At 47.5% G+C, this 25,706-nt stretch overlaps 1 protein-coding gene across 30 annotated transcripts in view; it reads left to right on the top strand.

Moving 5' to 3' along the window:
• Positions 1-25,706, top strand: part of CAMTA1 (calmodulin binding transcription activator 1) — a 913,810-nt gene that overhangs the window by 836,632 nt on the left and 51,472 nt on the right. Inside the window, exon 1 of one of the 30 annotated variants that reach the window (XM_065574899.1) lies at positions 760-893. The exons of 26 other annotated variants lie outside the window; for them this stretch is intronic. The gene's annotated coding sequence lies outside the window, so the exon portion shown is untranslated. Of the gene's footprint in view, positions 1-759; positions 894-923; positions 1,031-1,603; positions 2,023-25,706 lie in introns of those variants that run through there. 3 more of the 30 variants (XM_065574900.1, XM_065574898.1, XM_065574897.1) reach the window with 3 other exon arrangements.

Raw genomic sequence — 25,706 nt, 5'->3', positions numbered from 1 at the left:
GGCTGAAGCCCCCTGTGCTGATAGGTGCCTCCTGTGGGGATGAAGCCCTAAGCCCCAGCACATGTACACCGGCTCTTAAACTTCTAAAGATTGTCATAGGCAGCTCCAAGGGCCAGTATGTTTAGACACCCCTGGCCTATACTATAGGAGAGCCTGCAGCTGAATTTGAGTGAAAACTGGGTTACCTTCTCGCTGCCATGTTAAGGAGTTGCCCAGAGGTGCTGGAACAGTTTCTATAGTGGGGGGAGCTGAGAGCCCTTGAACCAACCTGTAAACCCCTTATCTAATGGAAACCACTTCAAGCCAGGGGGTGCGGCCCCAGCACCCCTCCTTCCAGCACCTCTGGAGTTGCCGATGGTGGCTTAGCCAGCCCTTTACAAACACGCTTTCCTGGCAGTGTAGACATAGCGCCATGTGCCCAGCCAGAGCAGGGCGGGGAGTCCCGGGGGGCCGGTGGGCTGACCCCTGGCCCAGCTTGTCCTGGCGGTGCGGAGAGGGGGCAGCGGGGGGTGCGGGGTTTGGGAGCTGCAGGCAGGGGCTGTGGAGAGGCGGGGTGGGGTACGGACGGGAGGGGGGCGGGCAGGGCGTGCGGGCGGTAGCGGTGGGTGCGGGGATACCAGGGCGCTGCTCCGCGGAGCCCCCCGGCGCCACGGCCAGGGTTTGTCATAATGCGGGCGGGCCCGGGCGGCTGCATTGCGGGCTCGCGGCGGGGGCGGCCGGGGGGGGGTGTTTACCTGGACACGTGCGCGGCGGCCGGGCATGGGGCTGCCGGCGGCTCCGCGCGGCGCGGGCCGGAGGTGCGGGGCGGGGGCAGCGCGGGGCTCTGCGGCAGGGCTGGTGCAGCGGGGGGAGCAGCGCGCCCCTCCCCAGCCCCGCCGCGGCTGCTCCCGGAGGTAGGTGCGCTCGGCGCGGCTCCTGCAGCCGCCAGCCGGTCGGAGGGACCCGGAGCCCTGTGTCTCGCCGGGCGCGGGGGAGCCGGAGCGGGGAGCGGAGCCGGGCCGCGGGGGATGGAGCCCGGCGCGCGGGGCGAGTGAGTAGCGCGGGAGCGGTGCGCGGGGCCGGGCGATCGTTGGTCCCTACGCCCCGTTTTGCCGCGTGCCGGGGCCTGTCCCGGGGCCGCGGGGGCGTTAGACGGACCCGGGTTTGAGTCTCGTGGGAGACCCCGGACCCGCGGGGGCCGCGCCGGGGATCGGGGCTCGGGGCCGGGACCCACTTGTTGCGCGGGACGCGAAAGCTGCGCGGCGCCGCCCGAGTGGCCGCAGCAGCGTCCCGGGGGCTCGGGGAAGGGCCGGGGCCGGGGCCGGGCGGGCGGCGGGGGCCCGATCCCGGGAGCGGTCACTGCCCTGCCGCGGCAGGTTCGTACCACGCGCTTCCCTCAAACTTCCCCGCGTCGTGGCGCGTTTCCCCGGCCGGGCCGCTCCCCTTCCCGGGCGGGACACCGGCCCCTGCGCTGGCGGGCGACGGAGCTCGGGAGCCCCCGGCCCGGAGACGCGGGCCCGGGCTCTCGCCGTGGCCCCGGGTTCACCAATACCGACTGTAAACACGGCGAGGTGATGTCATCATTCCCGCTCCTGATTGGCCTGAGCTGCGCACGTGAGCGTGTCGCCGGGGGTGGGGGGCGGGTTCGGGCAGCCGCGGCTTCAGGCGCTCGTCGCCCCCCCGCCATGAGACGCTGCGAAGCTGAGGCCCCCGCGCGCTCCCCGTGTGGCGTCCGTGTGCGGGTTTGTCGTGGGGTGTGTGTGTGTGTGTGTGGTTGTGCCTGGGGGACAGCGGGGGTCACAGCTCCCGACGGGGCGTTCCCCCTCCCCCGGCCCCGCGCCCTGGTCCCCGGCCCGGCGTTTTAACGGGGAGGAAAGTCGTGGAGCGGCGGTGCGGGGCAGAGAGACGGGGTAGGGGCTGCCCCATCCGCCCGCCTCTGGAAACCTCCTCGGGGCGGTGGCGCTGGCTTAGTTCCGTTGTGGTAGACTCCCTGTGGGTTAGTTAAAACTACAACCGAAGGGTGTTTAAAAAGTCTCATCTAAGGTACTGGTCTATCTGAAAAGAAAATAAACTTGATATCTATAGCTATCTATGTATAACAACAGTGACCTGTTTGGTATCCAAGTTAAATTACCAGCGAGAGCTGAAATCAAAACGAACTGTGTTGTGGGACCATAGGTGAAGGTATACAACTCTAAGTAATGTATTCATTCTCAGATTGTACCATGTAGCTTTTAAGTTCAGTTGTTCAGTATTAGTCCTCTTGCATTTTTGATTCATTTTAAGTTGCCAATATTTCCTCAACACATTTGTTGTGGGAATGCCCTTGGGCTCTTGTCTTTAAGAATATTTCCTTACCCACAATCACAAATGGAACTGAAGCTTTCATCCTGAACTAGTAATGCTGCTACAGATCACTTTATTAGGGAACACACATTATTTAAATACTTTTAACTTGCTATATTATTTGATATGGGTTCTTATTTAAATAATATAAGCTAGAAAAAGCTGCCTCAAACACCAGTATGGGAGACATCCAGTAGTCAATAAGACATGCCCCCTATATGTTTAGTAGTTTGTATCATTTTTGTTTATATAGCGATGCTAAAGTTTGAAATAATGAAATTAGTGTTTTCACTACATTTAAATGTGTAGCAGTTTAATGGCTTTTTTGAGTGCATGAATGAATCCTGAATACATGATGGTGCATTCAGACATTTTGTCTGTTTTTTGTTTAATGCTGCTTAAGAGTCTGCTGAATTCTGAGGTGTTTAGCTAACAGCATTTGTGTTTTTCATATTAGGGGTGTGTGTGTGTATTGGGACGATGTTCTGAAGTAGTTTAATGTATTAGTTTACCAAAATTAGAACAAGATTTGTACAGGGAGAGAGAGAGAGACTCTGTGTTTGCAACCTCCTTTGTTTATTATTCAAAATAATATAAAGACCATCTCTGGAAGGAGGCAAGTATTTATCATGTTCTCATTGCATTTGTGTAAGAAAACAAAAATTGTACAAAAGAACTTCAGTGTCAAATGATATTGGGTAACCATGAGCATCTGTGTTCTTCTTTTGCATGAATAGGAGGAATAAGGAAATAAGGAAACCTCGTGTATATTTTAAATATTTTTTCCAGGCCTGCCCCTTGCCGTTTTGTTGAGTCACTGCTGGTCTCACATTTTTCAAGGACTCCATCCTACTTTGGTGTTTTTGTCTGTTGATATTGTTCATTGAATATTTATACTTTGTGAAACTTTTACAAAATTCATAGAAAATATTCCCTTTCACCAATAAATATAGAGCTACACAATTTATTTAAATTGCTTTTAGGACTTTAAGACATGCACTGAAAAGAGCTAGAAATTTGGGATTTCCCTCTAATAAAATTGCTCCTTACAAACCACTTCCATTTGAGAATGAGGCTTAAATTTCAAGAGATTAATAGAAAAATTGGTCAAAATATTTTAGTGATTTCACACAACATATTGTAGAAGTTAGTTGGTAAACTTTGTCAGGTGTAAAACTGCACATAGGACTCCTGATTTAAATATTTATATTACTGTTTCACCCATGGGCCCTGATGTGAAATAAAGAGCCCTGGAGGAGAAGACTGAGCACCTGTAGCTGTGTGGGGCTGCCAGGACAATCACGCAACAGCCTAATACACAAAAGAAAGCTCCCTGCAAATGTGAATAACTGAGTTGAGTGCTCTGGAAAACTTAAATTGAAATCTGTAAATAAGAGATGAAATCCTGGTCCCATTGACTTTCACCCAAGGAGTTTAGACTCTTTCAGCCTATAATAAATTCAGGGCAAACTTCCTCTCAGGCTCTGTTACCCAATGCAAACATCAGCTTTTGGTGTTAAACAGATTATTTTATATAACGGATTATTCAATCCTTTCCAAAATATTTCAAAGTATAAAAAGTTAGTGCTTGAATATTATGCTCTAGAAACATTCAAAGCACTAAAAGGATAGGGATGAGTAATATCCCTCACACTGTTTGGTACACTAAAATAGAAATGTTTATCAAAGCTACAAGCTGAATATGGAGAAGTCTCCTAATAAGACAAAGACCTACAGCCTCTGAATTTGTGCTGGTTTTACCATCCTCCTGAGATAGCTAGGCAACCACACTTTTATTTTCACTGAATAGTCAATCCGCTCCTTCTAGTCTTAGGCACAGATTTGTAAAGGTATTTAGGCATTACTGCACTCAGTGTCGCAACTCCTAGCAGATTTAGGAGCCTAAATCTCATTTTCAGAAGTTGACAGTTGATAGTATTTAGGCTCCCAAGTGCCTAAATCCCTTTTGATAATGAGATTTAGGTTCCTAAACCAGCTAGGCCTTGCATCTTTGAGTGCAGCAACTCCTAAAATCTGAGCCTTAGTGCTTTAAGGTGTAAATAGGTTGAAGCTGTAGCAGGTACCTGCTTACAGCAGCTATGAACAGTACAACTAAACTTCTCTTGGGCTGACCATCACACTCCAGACAATGGCTGAGTTCCAGTTCCTTTGCCCAGGGCTTTTCATAGAATCATAGAAATATAGGGTTGGAAGGGACCTTGAGGGTCATTAAGTCCAGCCCCCTGCACTGAGGCAGGACCAAGTAGACCTAGACCATCCCTGACAGGTTTTTTGTCCAACCTGTTCTTAAAAACCTCCAATGATGAGGATTCCACAACCTTTCTTGGAAGCCTTTTCCAGAATTACTTTTATAGTTAGAAAGTTTTTCCTAATAGCTAACCTAAATGTCCCTTGTTGCAATGCAGACTAAGCCCATTCCTACTTGTCCTACCTTCAGTGGACATGGAGAACAATTGTTCACTGTCCTCTTCATAACAGCCCATTAAAATATTGGAAGACGGTTATCAGGTTGCCCCTCTGTCTTCTTTTCTCATGACTAAACATGTCCAGTTTTTTCAATCTTTCCTCGTAGGTGAGGTTTTCTAAACCTTTTATCTTTTTTGTTGCTCACCTTTGGACTCTTTTCAGTTTGTCCACATTCTTCCTAAATTGTGATGCCCAGAATTGGACATGATATTCCAACTGGGGCCTCACCAGTGCTGAGTAGAATGGGACAATTACATCCTGTGTCTTACATACAACACTTCTATTAATATGCCCCAGAATCATATTAGCCTTTTTTGCAATTGCATCACATTGACGACTCCTATTCAGTTTGTGGTCCACTGTAACCCCCAGACTCTTTTCAGCAGTACTACCACCTAGACAGTTATTCCCCATTTTGTAGTTGTGCATTTGATTTTTCCTTTCTAGGTGAAGTACTTTGCATTTGTCTTTATTGAATTTTCATCTTGCTGAATTCAGACCAATTCTCCGATTTGTCATGAATTTTAAACCTGTCCTCCAAAGTACTTGCAACCCCTCCCAGTTTGGTCTCATCTGCAGATTTTATCAGCATAGGTTGTTAACTTAGAACCTAAGATTCAAAACAAATTAACCCAAACAGTCTCGCGGCCCCTAGGACCACGTCCAGCCCTTAGCTGGGAAGGTCTGCAGAGCACTGGAGACAAGGCTTCTCCCTCCTCTCAGGCCTTGTGTTTGACAAGTGTAGAGAGTCCCTTCCCTGATCCTGAGTCGGTTCTGTCTGCTCCCCTTCCGAAAGGTATGTCTGCCCAGCAAAGGAAGGTGTGATTATAGCAGGAGTAAGCTAGCTTTAATCTAGTTACTGGGTATCAAAGCAGTGAGGATATGGCAGCAAGACTTCAGCGTGGGCTAGCCACTCCAGTACAGCTCCACCAAGGAACCTGCGTACATACTTGGGTTGCTAGCTTGTGCTGTAGCCTCTGCCGCTACAGACTAGCAACCCGAGTATGTACGGTACCATGGCTCCTCAGCAGGGCTGTACTGGGGCAGCTAGCCCACACGGAAGTCCATGCTGCTACATGTTCACTACTATTGTTACCCATGCTAGTGGGTGTGCCTACTCACTCTGCAGTCACACCTTCACTTGCAGTGTGACATACCTAAGGCTATGTCTACCCTGCAATTAAAAGCTGGCTGGCCTGGGCTAGCTGACTCAGACTCGTGGGGCTTGGGCTGTGGAGCTGTTTAACTGCAGTGTAGATGTCTGGGCTTGGTCTGGAGACCAGTCTCTAGGACCCTGAAAGGTGGGAGGGTCCCAGAGCTCAGGCTGCAGCCAACCCGGATTGTCTACATCTCAATTAAACAGCCCCGCTGGAGTCCAGCCGCCGATGGCCAATTGCAGTGTAGACATACCCTAAGAGGCAGAAAAGCCATATATGAAAATTCCTGTTAGGCACATGACTAGGAGCAGGTGAGTGACCTACAACTACAGTTCCCAGTTGTAAAGGGATGTGCACATGTGCCCCAAGGCATTTCTACACTTAGATTTATATACCTATCCAGACATGTTGACAGTTGGAGGTTCGCTCAGATCTTAGAATCTGAAGTACAGAATCCATCTAAATGTATTCTGTGTGATGCTGGGGAATACTGTCCAGAGGAGCAAATACTTGTGAAAACTGTTCATTAACTATTATTATTATCCTATTGATATCCCTAATTCGGTCTTGTTAAATTCTTTTGCATAAGACCTGATGATACTAATATTGTGCTAACACTATTGCTACTGTTCTCTTCACAAGCATTTGTTCCTCCAGAGAGAATTCCTCAGGGACAATCCGTCCAGATGGAATTCACAGGGATCCTATGACTGTATAGAAGTGTTTTGCAAGTCTTTTAAGGTAAATCGCAGGGTAATCTATCATTAGGGCCCTACCAAATTTACGGTCTATTTTGATCAATTTCATGGTCATAGGCTTTTAAAAATCCTCAGTTTCAGAGTGTCAGATATTTACATCTGAAATTTCATGGTTATAACCATGGGGGTCCTGATCAAAAGAGTGTTGTGGGGCAGGTCACGTTATTGCACCCTTCTGTGCTGCTGCTGATGGAGGAGCTGCCTTCAGAGCTGGATAGCCAGAGAGCAGCGGGGCATGGTATACGGGGTTATCACTTTTTGGGCAGGAGCAGGGCCGGCCTTACGAGCAGGTGACCGCCCAGGGCCTTGTGGCCAGGGGGGTGCTGTGGTCCCCCACCGTCCAGCCAGTCCAAGGCACTTTAAATGCCTGTGCGCTGGACCCAGAGCTGGGGCGGGCAGAGCTGAGGGCAAAGGTGACAAACCTTTGTAGAAGTGGGGGGAGGGGTCACTGTACAGGCAGTAGCCACAGAGCTTCTTACAGCCGAGGGAGGTTCCCAGAGGTGGGTCTGACCTGGCCCAGAGAGTGGCCACTGCAGGAGAAGAGGAAGTCAGGATTAGCTGCTGGAGCCCGGCACATGGTAGGAGCCCTAGCTGGCGTGCCCCTGGTCCTGCCCCTCCCCGGCAGATTTCACAGTGAAGACCAGATTTCACCGTCTGTGATGTGTTTTTCATAGCTGTGAATTTGGTAGGGCCCTATCTATAATATAGGAGCAAAGACTGAGTAATATTGTAGAGTAAACTGTCCTGCATTGGACTGAGTAGTATCTCTGAGCTCTGGTCAAGTGAAAAAAATTCTCTAAGTTATAACTGTCCTGCATTGGCCACAAGTGTGTATTAGATGATCTAATGCTGCATTTCTTGACCTGCTTGCTTTATTAGTTTCTGGAAAACAGGGGGGGGAAATTCTTATGTCCATAAAAGAATGGTGCTGTGATCAAACCCCAGTTACCACTGGTAGTTTCCTTTGGCTGCAGAATTAGAACGCGAGCATTTGAGTTGCTAGTTGGCAGCAGTGTTCCCTTTACATTTTTGTGATGGTTGAACCTCAAACCTGAGAGATTCTCCTGTTGAAAACTATCGATTCTAATAATCCAAGCTCCCATCAGGAGGAGTGGTGCCTGTACCTTAATTTGTACAAAGTGCTGTTTCATAGCTTCTGGTTTGAGAGGAACTGCAGAAGGTTTCCTCATTTTTTTTAATGAAATTATAGGTAGCCTTCAGGACAGAAATAGCATACTTAGAATGTTGCATTATTCAATCCCAGCAGCTCTTTCTTCCAGTGCAGGTGAGTGAGACATGGATTCATAGAATCATAGGACTGGAAGGAGCTTCAAGAGGTCATCTAGTCCAGTCCCCTGCACTCATGGCAGGACTAAGTATTATCTAGATCAATGCTTCTCAAAGTCAGGCTGCCGCTTGTGCAGGGAAAGCCCCTGGCGGTCCGGGCTGGTTTGTTTACCTGCCACGTCCGCAGGTTCGGCTGATCGCCGCTCCCAGTGGCCGCGGTTCGCCGCTCCAGGCCAATGGGGGCTGCGGGAAGGGCGGCCAGCATGTCCCTCGGCCCGCGCCGCTTCCTGCAGCCCCCATTAGCCTGGAGCAGCGAACCGCGGCCAGTGGGAGCTGTGATCGGCCGAACCTGCGGACGTGGCAGGTAAACAAATGAGCCCGGCCCACCAGGGGCTTTCCCTGAACAAGCGGTGGACCGGCTTTGAGAAGCACTGATCTAGACCATCCCTGACAGGTGTTTGTCTAACCTGCTCTTAAAAATCTCCAGTGATGCAGATTCCACAACCTCCCTAGGCAATTTATTCCAGTGCTTAACCCCTCTGACAGTTTTTCCTAATGTACAATTTAAACTGCCCTTGCTGCAATTTAAGCCCACTTCTTCTTGTCCTATCCTCAGAGGTTAACAAGAACAATTTTTCTTCCTCCTCCTAGTAACAACTTTTTATGTACTTGAAAACTGTTATGTCCACTCTGTCTTCTCTTCTCCAGACTAAACAAACCCAATTTTTTTCAATCTTCCCTCATAGGTCATGTTTTCTAGATCTTTAATAATTTTTGTTGCTCTTCTCTGGACTTTTTTCAATTTGTCCACATCTTTCCTGAAATGTGGCACCCAGAACTGGACACAATACTCCAGTTGAAGACTAATCAGTGCGGAGTAGAACGGAAGAATTACTTCTCGTGTCTTGCTTACAACAGTCCTGATAATACATCTCAGAATAATGTTTGCTTTTTTTTGCAACAGTGTCACACTGTTCTCATATTTAACTTGTGATCCACTGTGATCCCCAGATCCCTTTCTGCAGTACTCCTTCCTAGGCAGTCATTTCCCATTCTCAACCTTCTTCATAACATGGATCATATCTTAATGAGTGTCTATCGGCCAACCCTCATCCAGTTCACAGTTCCACAGAATCCCTGTAGCAACTACAGCAATTGCTTTTAAATGGAAGAGTAGCATTAGAAAAGTTTTTAAAGTGTTTTAGCTACCTTTAATGCAGGGGTACCTGCAAACAGGAAGGATGTGACCAGCTCTTTTCAGGCATTGGAATAGGCAGTTTGACAGTAAATGTACTTTCACCATCTTACCTGATACTTTACTGCAGCTCTTTAAACTGGCTTGTGTGGTCACTGCACCAGAGGTGTTTTTTCACACCCCTGAGTGAGAAAGTTGCAGTGCTGTAAATTGCCAGTGTAGACAAGCCCTTACTCTGGAGGGGATCTAGTAACTTAAAAGTGAAAAAGCCTGCCAGACCTATTAGCACAACATTGAAACTGTTAAAGAGCCATTCAAGTGGTAATGAAGCCATTTGCCAAATCCCAGGTATGTACTGTCAGTTTCTGAATTTACTGACAAAAACAGTTGTGCATGACTGTAATATTTACTCAGAACATATTAGTCTACAGGACCTTAGTTTAAAATTTGCTTTAAAAATATTTCATTAGTGAGTTGGTGAAGATCATAAAATCACATCTCTTAAAAAATCCTTGCATCGATTTTTAGATGCACAATCATCTTTAGCCTTAAATGCTTGGATCTTCAGACATATATTTTTTTAAAATAAATCCTTCAAAAGACCACCCTTATCTAAAATACACATTTTAATTTTAATTACTATAGTAAAAAAAAAAAAAAAAAACTTGCTTCCAAAGTCTTCCTGTATTTTCTGTCCATCCCTTTCTCCTTTCACCTCTCCCCCGCCTGGTTGAAGGGAGCCCTTAAAGGGACAACGCCCCTTTCCTTCCAGATAGCTGGACAAAGAGTTCCCTTTGTTTACTTCTGACTATCTGATGAACTAGTTTTAAGAGAACCCTCCAGCAAAATCAGTACCTTAGTAAGATATAAAATCCTTTGTTATGCCTAAAATCTTTGGAAACTTTTTTGAAGTTGGTGAAATTTCATAAACATGTCTATTGTTATGGAGATCACACAAAGTAAATTAGTTTCCCTTTTTCTAAAAGCAATGAACATTGTTATGAACACACTAAACCTCTGTGACTGATTGATTTAAAATAATGTCTTTGTTTCAGTGAGTTAAATATGAAGTAAGCGGGAATGATTACTTTATGAAGGCTTAAGAATACATTTAAAATATAAAATCAGCTTAGAAATACTGATTAAGGAAATGTAAAACAGAGAAGAACTGCATCATGTATTCCATAATATTTAATGTTGTATTCCGCAAGACAGCTGACTCTCTCTTACTACAAAGTTTTTGGAAATAAATCTCTGAGGCTTCGTAGGGCCCCATAAATCCTAAGGACGGCCCTGTTCTCTTCTGAATCAAAAAACAAGATTCTCTTATCATGCTCGACAGCAGAAGAAATAGGTCATTATATATTTACTGTCTAATAGTGAAGTTTAGATTATTTCTGTAAAATACCTGCCCAGCCCCACTTGGCTACGGGGTCACATTTCTAGAGCACCTTCTAGTGCGAAAGGAACTGCCCACCTACTAAGAAGTTCCAGTGAGGCAAGTTTCACTGCATTCTCCAGGTCCGGTTTTTTGGCCTCATTCTCCTAGAACTACATACATTCACCAAAGGCTCAATCCTGTGATGTGTTAAGTGCCTCAAACTCCCATTAGAGACAATAGGAGCAGAAACAGTTCAGCATCTTGTAGAGTTCAGCCCCAAAGTGTGTATTTGATCCAAGAGTTAAGCACTTGCCTTCAGGATATCTAGAGTCCAACAAAGAATGTAGTGAGCAGGGATGAAAATGCATGAAAAGAGCAGGCATATGGTGTCAGAACTCCCCAAGGATCTTGGATGCATTGGGATGTATCTGCCATGTACATTGGCCAAACTGGACAGTCTCTACGCAAAAGAATAAATGGATACAAATCAGGCATCAAGAATTGTAACCTTCAAAAACTAGTAATAGAGCACTTCAGTCTCCCTGGACACTCAATAACAGACTTAAAAGTCACCATTCTTCAACAACAAAACTTCAAAAACAGACTTCAACGAGAAACTGCAGAACTGGAATTAATTTGCAAACTTGACACCATCAAATTAGGCCTGAATAAAGACTGGGAGTGGCTGGGTCACTACAAAAAATAATTTTCCCTCTGTTGTTATTCACACCTTCTTGTCAACTGTTGAGAATGGGTCATATCCACCCTAATTGAATTGGCCTCATTAGCACTGACCCCCCAGTTGGTAAGGCAACCCCCATCTTTTCATGTGCTGTATATTTATTCCTTACTGTATTTTCCACTCCATGCAGCTGACAAAGTGGGTCATATCCCATGAAAGCTTATGCCCAAATAAATGTATTAGTCTCTAAGGTGCCACAAGGACTCCTCGTTGTTTTTACTGATACAGACGAACACGGCTGCCGCTCTGAAACCAGACACATTTCGGTTTCCAGCAGATAAACGAGCTGTCAGTGATAAGCTCTTTCGGGCAGGACTGTCTCTCATTGTGTATATTTACAACACCTAGCACAATGGGCCACTAGGGCCTTGGCTACACTCGCGGATTCACAGCGCTGCCGCGGCAGCGCTGTGAAGCGCGAGTGTAGTCGCGCCGCCAGCGCTGGGAGAGCTCTCTCAGCGCTGCAAGTACTCCACCTCTCCGAGGGGAATAGCTCGCTCGCTCGCAGCGCTGCAGGCGCTGATTACACTGGCGCTTTACAGCGCTGCAGTTGCTGTGCTCGGGGGGGGGGGGGGGGTGTTTTTTCACACCCCTGAGCGCAGCAAGTGCAGCGCTGTGAATTGCCAGTATAGCCAATGCCTAGGCCTGGTGACAATACTAATAAATAATGGAAAGTAATTTCAAACCACTTTTGTCTAAGGTTAAAGAAAATAAATGCTTCAGCAGAGAGACTAAACTTCCAGAAAAAACGGGAGAGCTAGCAGTGTCCAGCACGGCGGTCTATGAGGAGATGAAGGGAACTGACCCCATTTCAGTTTTATTTATTTTAGAAAATGGGTACCACCTCCGCATTTAGATACCAGGGTGATAGCTTAAATACCTTGGATAAACAACTGGTATCCCAAAGAGGGACTCAATTACATGTTGACTGAAACTGCTGAATCCCTAACTGGACAGGAGACCCCGTGATCCAGAGAGAGAATGAACCCTGGCATTCACTCATAAGAAAGAGAACATGCTAAAATTCCCCTGCCTGGAACCAAGCCCAAAAGGAAAGAGGACCAGGAAGGGACACGCATGTTGCAAGGCTGTGGCGGTGTGGCTTGGAAGGATTCAGTTTTAATCTGTAAATGTTGAGAAATGTCATAGAATCATGGAATATCAGGGTTGGAAGAGACCTCAGGAGGTCATCTAGTCCAGTCCCCTGCTCAAAGCAGGACCAACACCAACTAAATCATCCCAGCAATGTCTCTTTCACTGTTCACATACAAACTGACCAATTTCCATTGATGATAATTGAAATGTACAGCTAGGCCAAGTAAGAAAAATTCTACTTGAGAACTTACTAGATTTTGATTTAAGGCTATTTACTATGTGTATATTGACATGTGATGTTGACAATTTGTGTTTTAACTGTTTGTTATAAAGCTTTAACTTTTTAAATCGCAATGGTTACTGTCATTACATAATTATAGTCTGACACCCCCTCCCCAATTGTCTGACTCCCTCTCCCATCACTTCCTGCAATTCTGAAAATTTAAATTGATAAAAATTTAAAAAATGATTAAAAATAAACATCTGTAGCCATCGAAATTATTAAAAAAAAAAAATCAAATTCTGCCAAACCTAGTTATAACCAGTGAAACTTAGAATATGGTGTGATGGAAACAATACCCATGTGGGATGCTGAGAGCACGAGACTTTATTGGACCAGAGAGAGAGCACAGATTTATTTGAGTTTTTGGGAGGCTCAGACAGGGAAGATACAAAATGTAATTGTTCTCATCATTTTCCATTGAGGTTTACTTTAAACATAAGTGCATATATTGCTCTGCAGTACTATTAAGCCCGCGAGGATTTTTTTTGGAGGGGAGGCGGGACAGTAAAGGTTTTCATCAGAGCTCCAAATAAAATGCCTAATGATTGAGCATTACTGCTTAATTCCTTTGCATCCAATGCTGTTGCTTCTCTCTGCTTGGTAATATTTTGACTAAATGTCTCACAACTGTATCTGAAGGGTCAGCAGAACAGGACCAGTTTTTATCATCTTTTGGGACTTCCCTCCAACTATCTTATATTTTCCTGTGTCCATTGTGAAGATTAAGATTGAAATCAGTTGCCCAAAAGATGTGCTGTGGCTCTGGGGAATTTTTTTTCTTGTTGGGATTATGTATGTATGTATTTATTTATTTATTTATTTTATTTTATTTTATTTATGGATCTTGGTTGTATTTGACACAGTACAAAAACAGATACATCTGTGTCCCAAACATTTGGAAGTCTGCCAAACAAATCTTCAGTACTTGGGTCATCAATAAATAAAAGAACCTGTATGAGCAGAAAATGTGATGTTTTCTATTTTCCTGATTTTTAATAGGTGCTATTATAACTACCTTTTTTACATCTAGAAAAGTTTAAAATGGTTGAGAAATACACTGATTTAAAGCTAAATTAGCTACAAGGAGAGAAAAAGTTATGTCTGGTTAGTTACAATGAGCAGGGCAGAGCTCTTTACCCAAAGCAATGTGTTCTCTTGGCCAGGGCCGGCTCCAGGGTTTTGGCCGCCCCAAGCAGCCAAAAAAAAAAAAAAAAAGCCGCGATCGCGATTTGCGGCGGCAATTCAGCGGAAGGTCCTTCGCTCCGAGCGGGAGTGAGGGACCGTCCGCCGAATTGCCGCCGAATAGCTGGATCTGCCGCCCCTCTCCGGAGTGGCAGCCCCAAGCACCTGCTTGCCAAGCTGGTGCCTGGAGCCGGCCCTGCTCTTGGCATCTTTCAGTGAATGCATACTTGCTACTGCTTATTATCTGTGGAAACTTTGCCTTTTCCTGAACCTGTTCAACTTGAAGACATTAAAGAGGAAAGAAAAACACTTAAACATCCATTTCTGTGTTATAGAATCTGTGCATATTGCATTTCCCATGGTGATGCTATTATTGTTACATGTAACATTGGATGAATTGTGTTTATAACAAAGAACTAGTGAAGTTGTGAGACAAACTGCCACAATCAAAGTAGTTCAAAGTTAAGAGGAACTACCGTTATCGTGGTGCCTAGGGTTTGCATATTGTCCTGTACAATATATTACATGAGATCTCACAAATTTGTTAGGCCCCTGCAGAACTGGGATAAAATGTATCATTTAGGGGTACAGCATCACCCTTCCTTTTTTTTTTTTTTTAATGCAGCTTCCAAATTGCAGGAAGCAGCACCGGTCTGGCAAAGTGGTCAGCTTATTCAAACATGTGAGGTGAGACTTTCTGGTGTGTGTCATCTTCCTGAACCCAATCTTCTTTTAAAATTGTCAGTGAGATTGAGGTTGCAGAGATGCATTAAAGGTAAAACTTGTAGAAATCTAGATTTCTATTTTAAATATTTTATACTTTATTACTGGGTTCAAAAAAGAATTTGATAAGTTTGTGGAGGATGGTCCATCAGTGGCTGTTATCCAAGATGGTCAGGGACACAACCCCATTCTCTAGGCATCCCTAAGCCTCTGACTGCCAGCAGTGGGGACTGGACATCAGGGGATGGATCACTTGATATTTACCCTGCTCTGTTCATTTCCTCTCAAGCATCTGGCTCCAGCTACTGGCAGTAGACGGGATACTGGGCTAGATGGACCGTTGGTCGGAACCAGCATGGTTGTTCTTGTGTTCTTATTTTATGCTATAATTAGAAATATGGTGAGTTCCATTAGGCTACCTTGGGTACATTGAGGATATGGAATGTGGGGGGCTGCTATCACAAAGGTTCTTGAGTCAGTTGTCTGCTCCTAAAACAAAAGTACACACATGATCCTCCATGTAATACAAACAAGAAACCTATGTCCTGTAAGGCAGGTAAGCTCTGCTTAGGTATATTGACAATGTCCCTCCAACCATGACTGCAGCCATATCCCAGTGTAGGGAGTTAGCAGCCTTTCATTTCATTTCTGTTGTCAGGAGGAAATCACTGGTGTAAGTGCTCCTCCCCTTGCCGCATTGACTTTTTTTTTTTTTTTTAAATAAGTGGTACCCTCCCTTGCAGAATAGCGAATTGCTATACCCTTCTGTGCTGAGATTCCTAGAAGTCGGCAGCTGGGTGCCGCGTTCGTACAATCAGAGGGAGATGGGCTGCTGACCTTTGAGACTGCAGAAGGCAAGAAGCCTACACGGCAGGTTGATCAGGCTGTACTGGAACTTAACAAGCCATTTCAATCTGTCTGTGGCCGCATGAGCCTGCTGCCTGATTACGACGACGTTACAAGTAAGGCATTTTGAAATTTCCACTAAGTAGGAGTTTCATTATGGCTATTTAAGTGACAAAATTATTCATCTGGAAAAATGACTGTGGAGGATGGCACCCATGGTTCTCTGTTAACTGTTAATGATACCTAATGAACATGGTTTCATATCAATATTGCCAGTGACCTAGAGCTATTGGAAGCTTTAATTCCACTTCCTGTTGTACTCAGGAAATTTAATGTTTCTGAATTGGCAACAAACTAACCAGTATTTTGCAGCCATCGATGAACACAACTAGTCAGAGCCCTGGTGAGACACTAAAGAGAATAGCAATCACCTCGGCCAGGAGAAACAGCAGCTCTGATGGCACATCCCCCTATACAGTATTCTCTCAGGACAAGGTTATGCTCAGGCCACATCCAAAATTCATCCCAAATGTAATCTCCCTGTTCCACATGAACCAATTGATTCACCTCCCAATTTTCTACCCCAAGCCTCACTGCAACAACAGGGAGGCTGTATTACACACAGTAGAGGTCAGGAGAGCCCTAGCTTTTTACCTGGATAGGACAAAGGCTTTCTGGAAGTCTCCTAGGCTTTTCCTCTCTCTTATGGAAAGATCCAAGGGCACAGCACTATCAGCCCAGAGGCTCTCTAAGTGGGTCTCGAACTGCATTAGGCAATGTTATTAGGTTCACAATATGACCTCTCTAGACAGTATTCGCACACAATCCACGAGGTCGATCCCCTCCTCGTGGCCTTCTCCAAGAATGTCCCTATCTCAGAAATCTGTAGCATGGTGACAGGTGTCAGTCCACACCTTCGCAGAGCAGCATGTGATCACTGGGGACTCCGCCTCCAATACCATCTTCAGCTCCACAGTACCGTCATCTGTAACTTACCCGAATCTGAAGCCCCAGCCCTCCAGTAGGGATACTGCTCGGGAGTCACCCACAATGGAATACCCATAGGGACACCACTGCAAGACGAAGTTGTTCACCTTGTGTAGTAACGATGGTTCTTCAAGATGTGTCCCCCTATGAGTGTTCCACAACCCAGCCTCCTCCTCTCTACTTCAGAGTTCTTGTCAATAACTCTGCTGTAGAGAAGGAACTGAGGGAGGTTAGTCTGCATATGCTGACTAGCTTCGTGGTGGGGCACAAGAGGAGACAGCGCATGTGCGGGCTTAACGGACACTGCTACCAAAGTTCTCCAATCAGCAGTGCAGGGACACAAGCACCCCTGCAGTGGAGAACCCATAGAGAGAGACATCGCAAATAACCATCCTTACTGCACAAGGTGAGTAACTTCTTCATCAGGATACAGTTCTACAATCCATACTTCAGGCTCCTGATAAGGCCAGAGTTTGACTTGAGCTGTGCAAATGTTGGGTGTCCCTGTGGAGCACTGTCCAGAGATCTGAGTAGAGCCTCTTGGGAAACCTGGATACTATTACAGAGATTGCCGCTTGCTGTCTGTGGATATGTCTACACTACAAAGAAAAACCCATGGTTGGCCCGTGGCAGCAAACTTGGACTTGCGGGGCTTAGACCGCAGGGCTGTCTCATTGCTGTGTAGACTTACAGGCTCAGGCTGGAGCCCAAGCTCTGGGTCCCTCCTGCTCTGCAGGCCACCCACAGATGTCCAGTTGCGGTGTATACATACCCTGTGAGACCTGGGAAAAGCCACTTCCTCTCTTTGTGTCTGTTTCCCCATCTGTATAATGGGGATAATGATCGTGACAGCCCTCCCCCTTTATAAAGTGCTTGCAGTCCGCAGATGAAAGATCTGGAAGAGCCAAGTATCCTTATCTGACGGATCAGGAAAGGGATGGGTTAGGATCCGTTTTTTTTAAGAAGACATAGGATAAATTCTTGAAGAATAGTGTAGAACCTAGGATAATTAGCTGCATGCAGAAAAGCCCAGGACACTCATTGCTATTTTTGACAAACCCGTCATGTAAAAATACATTTCTGTTGAAACTCCAATACAGTGAGAGATCTTCAGGGTCAGAATAACCTGATCCAGCTTCCACCTGAACAGTTGATTCATGCAGTTGTTGTTTGTAGGATTAGACCGTAATCCTTCTGTACAGCTACATGCAGGGAGCTAGAGTGTGATCTGTCAGAGCTGTCTGCGCTAAGTCTTTCAACGCTTTGCTTTTTAAATGTTTTCCTGTGTTGAATGGCTGTTACTTTCTCCCATTTGGAATTGGAGGCTCAGAGAAATGCTGCTAGAATGATGTTCATGAGACTGTTCATTGAGCAGTTAATAAAATGAAGGTGCTGGCTGTACGGCCAGAGGGAGGGTGTTAAACATGCAGACAGTGGAAAGCCATTAACCTCTGCAGCAAATATGTGGCTCTCTGGCTCTTAGCAAGTTACAGACATAGCTGTGTTTGACACAGAGATGTGGTGAGAAGGGGCTGGCTCAATGATGTCAGGTAGTTTCAGTCTCTGCAGTGTACGTGCTCTGCATGGAAATGGGGAAGGAGGAGGAAATGACATGGACTGCACTGCAGCACACTGCAGCACTGCCAGAACAAAGCCTTGTTGGAAAAACACTACCTAAGGAGAGACTGTGCGCTGACCACTGTTTGGGAGCAAGGTGTGGAAATGTCACCTGCTTTTTAGAGAAGTCTGTCTCCTCATTTGGAGAGGCAAGGTGGGTGAGGGAGTATCTTTTACTGGACCTACGTCTGTTGGTGAAAGAGAGAGGTTTTTGAGCTACCCAAAGCTCTTTGTCAGGTCAGGGAGAGAAACTCAGAATGTCACAACTAAACAAAGGTGAAACAGATTGTTTAGCACAAGTAGCACATTGTAAGAGACCAAGGTGAAGTGGCCAGTTAATACATCTGCAGTCATAGGACAAAAGCGGGGGGGGAGTGGGCTAGCGGGTTACAGGTTGTTGTAATAAGCTATAAATCCAGTGCCTTATTTAGGACCATGATTTTTAGGTTTTGGCCTTGGTTACACTTGCAGATGTACAGCGCTGTGAGTTAAACCTGACTTCGTGCAGCTGAGTAGGGAAAGCGCTGCAGTCTGTCCACACTGACAGCTGCCCAGCGCACTGTCGTGGCCACATTTGCGGCAATTGTAGCGCTTTTGGGAGCGGTGCATTATGGGCAGCTATCCCACAGGGCACCTTTTCCCATTCTGGCGCAGTGGGTTGTGGGAAGGGGGCGTGGGTGCAGGGGATTCTGGGTCCTGTCCCAATGCCCCGTGATGCATTGCTTCGCATCCCAGAAATCCCTTTGTTTCCGTCCACCTTTGGCGCCATCTTTCAACGGTTTCTGTGCAGCACGATCTGTCTGCGGGAAATGGAGTCCGAACTGTTGAGGCGTATGCCGACGAGTCTCGCCAGCACGTCACGTTTGGCTGTCAAACTATTCCTTAAGATCCAAAGTGACGGTGAGGGTGAGGATTCCGACGATGCTATCGAGACGCGTAATGCATACGACGCGAAATTGCTTGGACATGCTTAGCACCGTGGAATGCCGCTTTTGGGTTCGGGAAACAAGCACCGAGTGGTGGGATCACATCGTCATGGAAGTCTGGGATGACGAGCAGTGGCTGCAGAACTTTCGGATGAGAAAAGCCACTTTCATGGGACTGTGTGAGGAGCTTGCCCCCACCCTGCGGCGCAAGGACATGAGATTGAGAGCTGCCCTGCCAGTGGAGAAGCGGGTGGCTATTGCAATCTGGAAGCTGGTAACTCCAGACAGCTACCGGTCAGTCGCAAACCAGTTTGGAGTGGGAAAGTCGACCATTGGAATCGTGTTGATGCAAGTTTGCAAGGCCATTAATTGCATCCTACTCAGAAGAACCGTGACTCTGGGTAACGTGCAGGAAATAGTGGATGGCTTTGCACAAATGGGGTTCCCTAACTGTGGAGGGGCGATAGATGGGACGCACATTCCTATTCTGGCACCACCCCACCTAGGATCCGAGTATGTTAATCGGAAGGGGTATTTCTCTATGGTTCTCCAGGCGCTTGAGGATCACCGTGGGCGTTTCATTGACATTAACACAGGCTGGCCCGGAAAGGTGCATGACGCACACATCTTTCGGAACACTTGGCTGTTCAGGAAGATGCAGGCTGGGACTTTTTTCCCAGAGCAGAAGATCACGGTAGGGGAAGTTGAAATGCCCATTGTGATCCTTGGAGATCCCGCTTACCCGTTAATGCCGTGACTCATGAAACCCTACACAGGGAGCCTTGACAGCAGCAAGGAACGGTTCAACTACAGGCTGAGCCGGTGCCGAATGACTGTGGAGTGTGCCTTTGGCCGTTTAAAGGCCTGCTGGCGATCTCTGTACGGGAAGCTGGACTTGGCCGAAAGCAGCATCCCCGCGGTTATATCCGCGTGCTGTGCCCTCCATAATATTTGTGAAGGGAGGGGTGAAAGCTTCACTCAGGCATGGACCTCCGAGGTTCAACACCTGGAGGCTGAATTTGCACAGCCGGAGAACAGGGCTATTACAGGGGCCCAGTGCGAGGCTGCAAGGATTAGGGATGACTTGAGGGAGCAATTTGAGGCTGAAAACCAGCAGTGATATCTGGTGCCCTGCACGGGAGTGAAGTGCAGTAGTTCCAATCTTTAGGAATCAGTGTCTGCTTAGCAGACAAGCAGACTTGCAGTGCCTGTTTATTTCCCGGGCTAAGGAGTTTTTTACTTTATGCAATAATAAAGAATGTTTTTAAAGCCAAAGAATCCATTTATTGAAAAGAAAAAAAAAATTATTTATTGAAAAGAAACAAGGGGGTGGAGTGGGGAACGGTACAATCACAGATTCGCGTCTGTCCTGTCTGGTGTGCTGTGCAGTGAGTGCTGCACTTCAGGGCAGCTATACTGCATGGTGATGGGGGTTGAGTGCAGAGGGTAAGGGTCGTGGTCTTCAGGGCTGGGTGGTGAATATACTGGTGTTGCAGGCAGCGGGTGGCGTGAAGAACATGGAAGTTGGGGAAAGTGGGTTGGAGATGACAGTGGGGCACAACGGAAAGAGTTTTGGGACAAGGGCTGTGTGGGGGGGTGGCGTTTGCGTTTTCGGTACTGCTCCTCTTTCTGCACGGCTACCAGCTCCTGGATAGCATCTGCTTGGCGCTCCAGGATGCTTATGAGCCTATCAGTGCTTTGCTGCCGGTGTGCGGTGCTTTGCCGCCGGTGCGCTGCGTTTTCCTGGCGGATCCTGCTTTCTCTCTCCCTCCAGTCCTGTGCCTTCTCGTTCTCTTTAATAGATTGCTGCATCATTTCTTGCAGCATGTCTTCTTTGCTTTTTTGCGGTCTCTTCCAGAGTCTTTGCAGTCTCTGAGCAGGCGATAAGAGGGACGGCTGAGGTCTCAAAGTTGATGCAGCTGTATAGGCAAAATGCAACATTTAACAGAGGCAGCATTGTTTATACCAGACAGAGTAATGATTCCCCCCGCACTTAAGGAGTAGAAAACACACAGGGTCTACACAATAGCATAATTTTCCCATCCGAAACAGAGCGCACACATCCCACGGGAGCCTCAAAATGGTGAGTAATAGGGCCTGATTGTTTCAGGGCTGCACTGTCCTCTGGGTTTCTGTGCCTTGAGAGCCAACAGCTTCAGGGGGCACCTACACTGAACACTGCCCCAACATTTTCCACAGGAGTTCGTCCTGGACGATGTCTCGCTGCTGAGGGTGACCTGGGAAGCAAGGGAGGGTCTTCTACTGCAATGCGGCTTCCGCCCTGGCCCATATGCAGCTTGCCTGTGTGCAGCAATGGTCCCCCCGCCCCTCGCGGCACAGTGGCGCGGACACGTTAGCCTGGCTGGGACAAGGACCACGGTGGCTCTCCCTATAAACCTGCGCAAGCGCATTGCACATGTTCTGGATGAGACATTCAAAGAGATTACTGAGGCTGATTACCGCGATGTGATAAACCACATCAATGCACTATTCCGCATCTAGGCATGCATGCTTAACCCTCCTCTCCCAAAGAGCTCGCACCGAAAAAATTCCTCCCCCCCCCCCAAAAAACCCGCTTACTGGGAACCTGCTCTTCTGTTTGTCCTCCACCAAGTACCGGCCGCTGCAACTGGTTACCATCCTCCTGGCTCGAGAAGAGCTCCTGGCTGCATGGCTCCAGGGATTCCAGGGTGTCTCCATCCGGCCCACCACCATCACTCCCGTTTTCCTCTCCCCACCGGCTCTGAAGTGTCCATGGTGGTGCTCGGAGTGGAGGTGGGGTTAACCCCAAGTATCGCATCCAGCTCCTTGTAGAATCTGCAGGTCGCGGGGGGAGCACTCGAGCGGCCGTTTGCGTCGCGGGCTTTGCGGTAGGTACTCCGCAGCTCCTTGACTTTAATCCTGCACTGCAGGGTGTCCCGGTCATGGCCCCTTTCCATCATGTCCTTTGATACCTTCCCGAAGGTATCTTAATTCCTACGGCTGGAGCGCAGCTGGGACTGGACAGCTTCCTCCCCCCAAACACTGATGAGGTCCAGCAACTCGCCATTGCTCCATGCTGGGGCTCGCTTGGCGCATGGAGGCATGGTCACCTGGAAAGATTTGCTGATAGCACTCCACGCCACGCTGGGCTGAGCAAACAGGAAGGGGATTTTTAAAATTCCCGGGGAATATAAAGGGTCGGTCACATGGTTGGTTACCTGAGGCCAGGGCAGTAGAGTTTGAACTGATGACCAGAGTGGCTAGAACAGGCATTGTGGGATACTGGCGAATAATTCTGGAGGCCATTCACAGCGCATTGGGTGGCCACACTGGCACCACAGCGCTGCAGCGGCAGCGCTGCACTCACTGTTCCTCTCGGAGAGGTGGAGTACATGCAGCGCTGCACCCAAGGAGATACAGCGCTGCAAATGCCTTGCCAGTGTGGACAGGGAGTGAGTTACAGCGCTGGGGGCGGCTTTACAGTGCTGCAACTCGCAAGTGTAGCCAAGGCCTTTGTCTACACTGCCACTTTACAGTGCTGCAACTTTCTCGCTCAGAGGTGTGAAAAAACACACCCTCGAGCGCTGAAGTTTCAGCACTGTAAAGTGGCAATGTAGATAGTGCACCAGCACTGGAAGCTACTCCCCTCGTGGAGGTGGCTTTTTTACGGTGCTGGAGCGTTGGTAGCACGACTACACCTCTACATTAAAGCGGCAGCACTTTAACATTGCTAATGAAGACATGCCCTTAGTGTCTAGCAAAGTTATGAATTTAAGCTCCGAAGCTCATCTTTCGAAGGTGTGCAGATTTCCTTTGAGGATGAGGACTGAGAGGTCAGATACTTATGAAAAGTGTTTGCCCACAAGGGATATGGTGTTTTTATCTTTTATCGTTTTTCTGTGTGAGTTCATTCGAGAGCATAGTGCTTTCACCCACATAGTTGTTGCCGGGGCATCTAGTGCACTGGATGAGGTACACCACATGTTGTGATAATCATGTGTAGGACCACATGGATCTTGAATGATGTGTTGTGGGGGGCATTTATCGTTGTAGCAGTGGAGTTATGTCTGCAGGCTTTCCATCTGTTGTTATGGCAGGGCCTGGTGCCACTTTGAGTTGGTGGGTCTCCTCATACAACTGCCTGCCAGCCTCAGCCCCAGAGGCCTTGGAATGATCTGAACAATTAGTGAGACTCCAATTTTCTATTGGCAAAGGAAACCAATGAATGGGCCCATCACTATCTTAAAAACCTCTAAACCCTCTGAAATAGGGTTGGAGGTGACTGGCCTCCCTCATTAGTAGCAGAGATACTTTGTAAATTGATCTTACACTATTAATTAGTATGTAAAGCTGAATTCAAATATCCCTGCAGGAGAGAGTCCGGTCTGGCAAAGGGGTCAGGTGAGATCTTTATCTGCTGTCAAACTTCAGGTAATTTCTAGTGACGGGCAAAAGCGTGATGTAAACTCGGAGCTGCACTCTGACCCAGTAATATTCTCTCTCCAGTTAATGGCTTGCAAATGGTCTCCGGCTCAGCATAGCACATAAGTTTGTGTCTCAGGTTTGATTTCCTAATGAAGAATCTTGCATAGCTGTATCGTATGGAATCCTGTCCTGTGCCAGGAAACTCAGCAGGTAAAGCATATGTGACATTTCACTGGCAAATGATTAGAGAAACACCGCATTTGCCACCTTTCAGATTACAGGAATATTCCCTCTAAATCTGTACATTTTTAGAAAAGGGCAGTGCAATTCTGAGACTCCTGACTCCTGACCACGTGTCTCAAGGAAACTTATTACTGTAGTGCCAGCGTGCTGGAATTGCACTGTGGGGATGATTTTATTATTTATTGTTTGTATTGCAGAATTCTCGAGGAGTCCCAGACATGGATCAGGGCCTCAGTGTGCTAGACACTGTGCAAGAGAACAAAAAGATGGTTGCAGTATTACGGCACCGGAGACTGCCAGTGAAATTGCTCTAGCGCAAGGCAGTCCTGCACCCAGTGGTGCCAAAGTACCATAGGCTGCAAAGCTAAGGGGGGCCCCGGCCTGACCACTTTTAAGCAATGATCCTGTACTAAATCAATGCAGCTGCTGCCAGAGCATTATTCCAGCTGCACGGTCACACCTGACCCGGCTATCCCTCTGTACAGATGAAGGGGTGGCTGGGCCAGATATCAGTGAGTGGCATTATGACCTAGGGTCACAACACCACTCAGATTTGGCTCAGACACCCTTCTGTGGTGCTGGGCCAAATGGTGTTGCAACCTGGCTCACAGGGAGCTTGATCCTGGGTCGTGAAGCACCGGGGAGTACACTGAGAATCCAACTCACAGCAGCTGTGGGGGTAAGAGAGAGGCGAGACTCCCTGGCTAGGGGAGACTAGGGGTACCTGAGGGAGGAGGAGGAGAGGACTATGGGAACCAGAATGGGATCCCTGGGAGTGGGATGGGGTCCATTATTTTCCCACCCACCCCCTCCAAGCCTCTGGATTGGCACCACTGCTCGCATCGTCTCTGTGAGGAAGTGCATGTAACCAAGTCATAGAGCACTGCTCCTCTTTTAGAGCCCGATCCAAAGCCCATTTAAACCAATGGAAAGACTCCCCCTGCCCTCAATGAGCTTTGAATCAGACCTTTCATTTTATGGTCTGCAACAGCAAACCACGTTGCCTGGTACCTAAAGCCCAAGCAGAGTAATGATCTGCCAGGACGGGGCAGCATGGGAGTTAGACACTGCACTTCTGGAGGCTGGGTTCTGACTGGCTTGATCTTCTGTAAGCACCTTGCACGCTTTTTAATCCTGGGACCTGAGTCTGGGTTATAGGGCTGGCTCCTGCTCTTTGTTTCCACGGGCTCATTTTTGCCCAGAAAAGCCTAAGCCTGTAAAAGCCCCTGGGGAAGAAGAGAAGCCAGCCTGGCTGCTTCCTTCTGGGGCCACTGCTACATGAGAGGGGAAGGAATGGAAGTCCCCTTACCACAGGATGCTCCAGAGAGATGGCTTCCCTGCCAATTGGTTGCCTGTACAATAGGAGGGGAAGGGGAGGAGCAAGAGACAGGTAGGGGAAGAGCGGATGGAGCACATGGGAGTGTGATGAGTGAAGCGCAAAATCCATCCATGTGATTTCCTTTTCAAAAAGCACAAAATGTTTATTGCATTAAAGCCAAGTTAAAAATGTACAAGTCCCCCTCATCCCTCCTTCACCCTGCCAGTGTCAATTCCCCACAATGGCGATTGCTGTTGGTGCCACACATTTCTGGTGCCATCACATGCGGGTCCGTGGGTCATTCTCGCCATTGAGATGCGCTTGTGCTGTGGCAGTCTGAGGATCCCGGCCTCATCATTGGAAGTAAAAGTAGCAAAGTGCAGGCTGGCCTGACTGTTCCTGCAGCCTCCTGGCTGGCATCCATAATCTGTCTCAGTTTAATAATAATAATCTATGGTTCTAGACACCTGAACACGTGGTTAGGGTTACAGCAGAATCCCAGCATTATTAAAAGTTAATTCATATAGGCGCTTGCCCAACCAGCCAGCTACAAAAAGGCTCTTTTCTATCCTTAAATCATTCCGGAAAGCACATTATCAGCTCTCTCCAAATACCATCTCAAAAAGGTATCTTTTTGAGTGTGCCAGAAGGTCACCATATTTGGGCTTTTTCAAAGCAAGGGGGAAGCAAGTTCCAGAATCCTGGAGCCCTCACAGAGAACACAGTCGCCTCTCTTCAGGAAGGGAT

This window comes from Chrysemys picta, chromosome 21, assembly GCF_011386835.1.
Source record: "Chrysemys picta bellii isolate R12L10 chromosome 21, ASM1138683v2, whole genome shotgun sequence".
NCBI lineage: Eukaryota > Metazoa > Chordata > Testudines > Emydidae > Chrysemys > Chrysemys picta.
The sequence above is the reverse complement of the archived record's forward strand: the minus strand, read 5'-3'. Positions and strand labels throughout refer to the sequence as shown.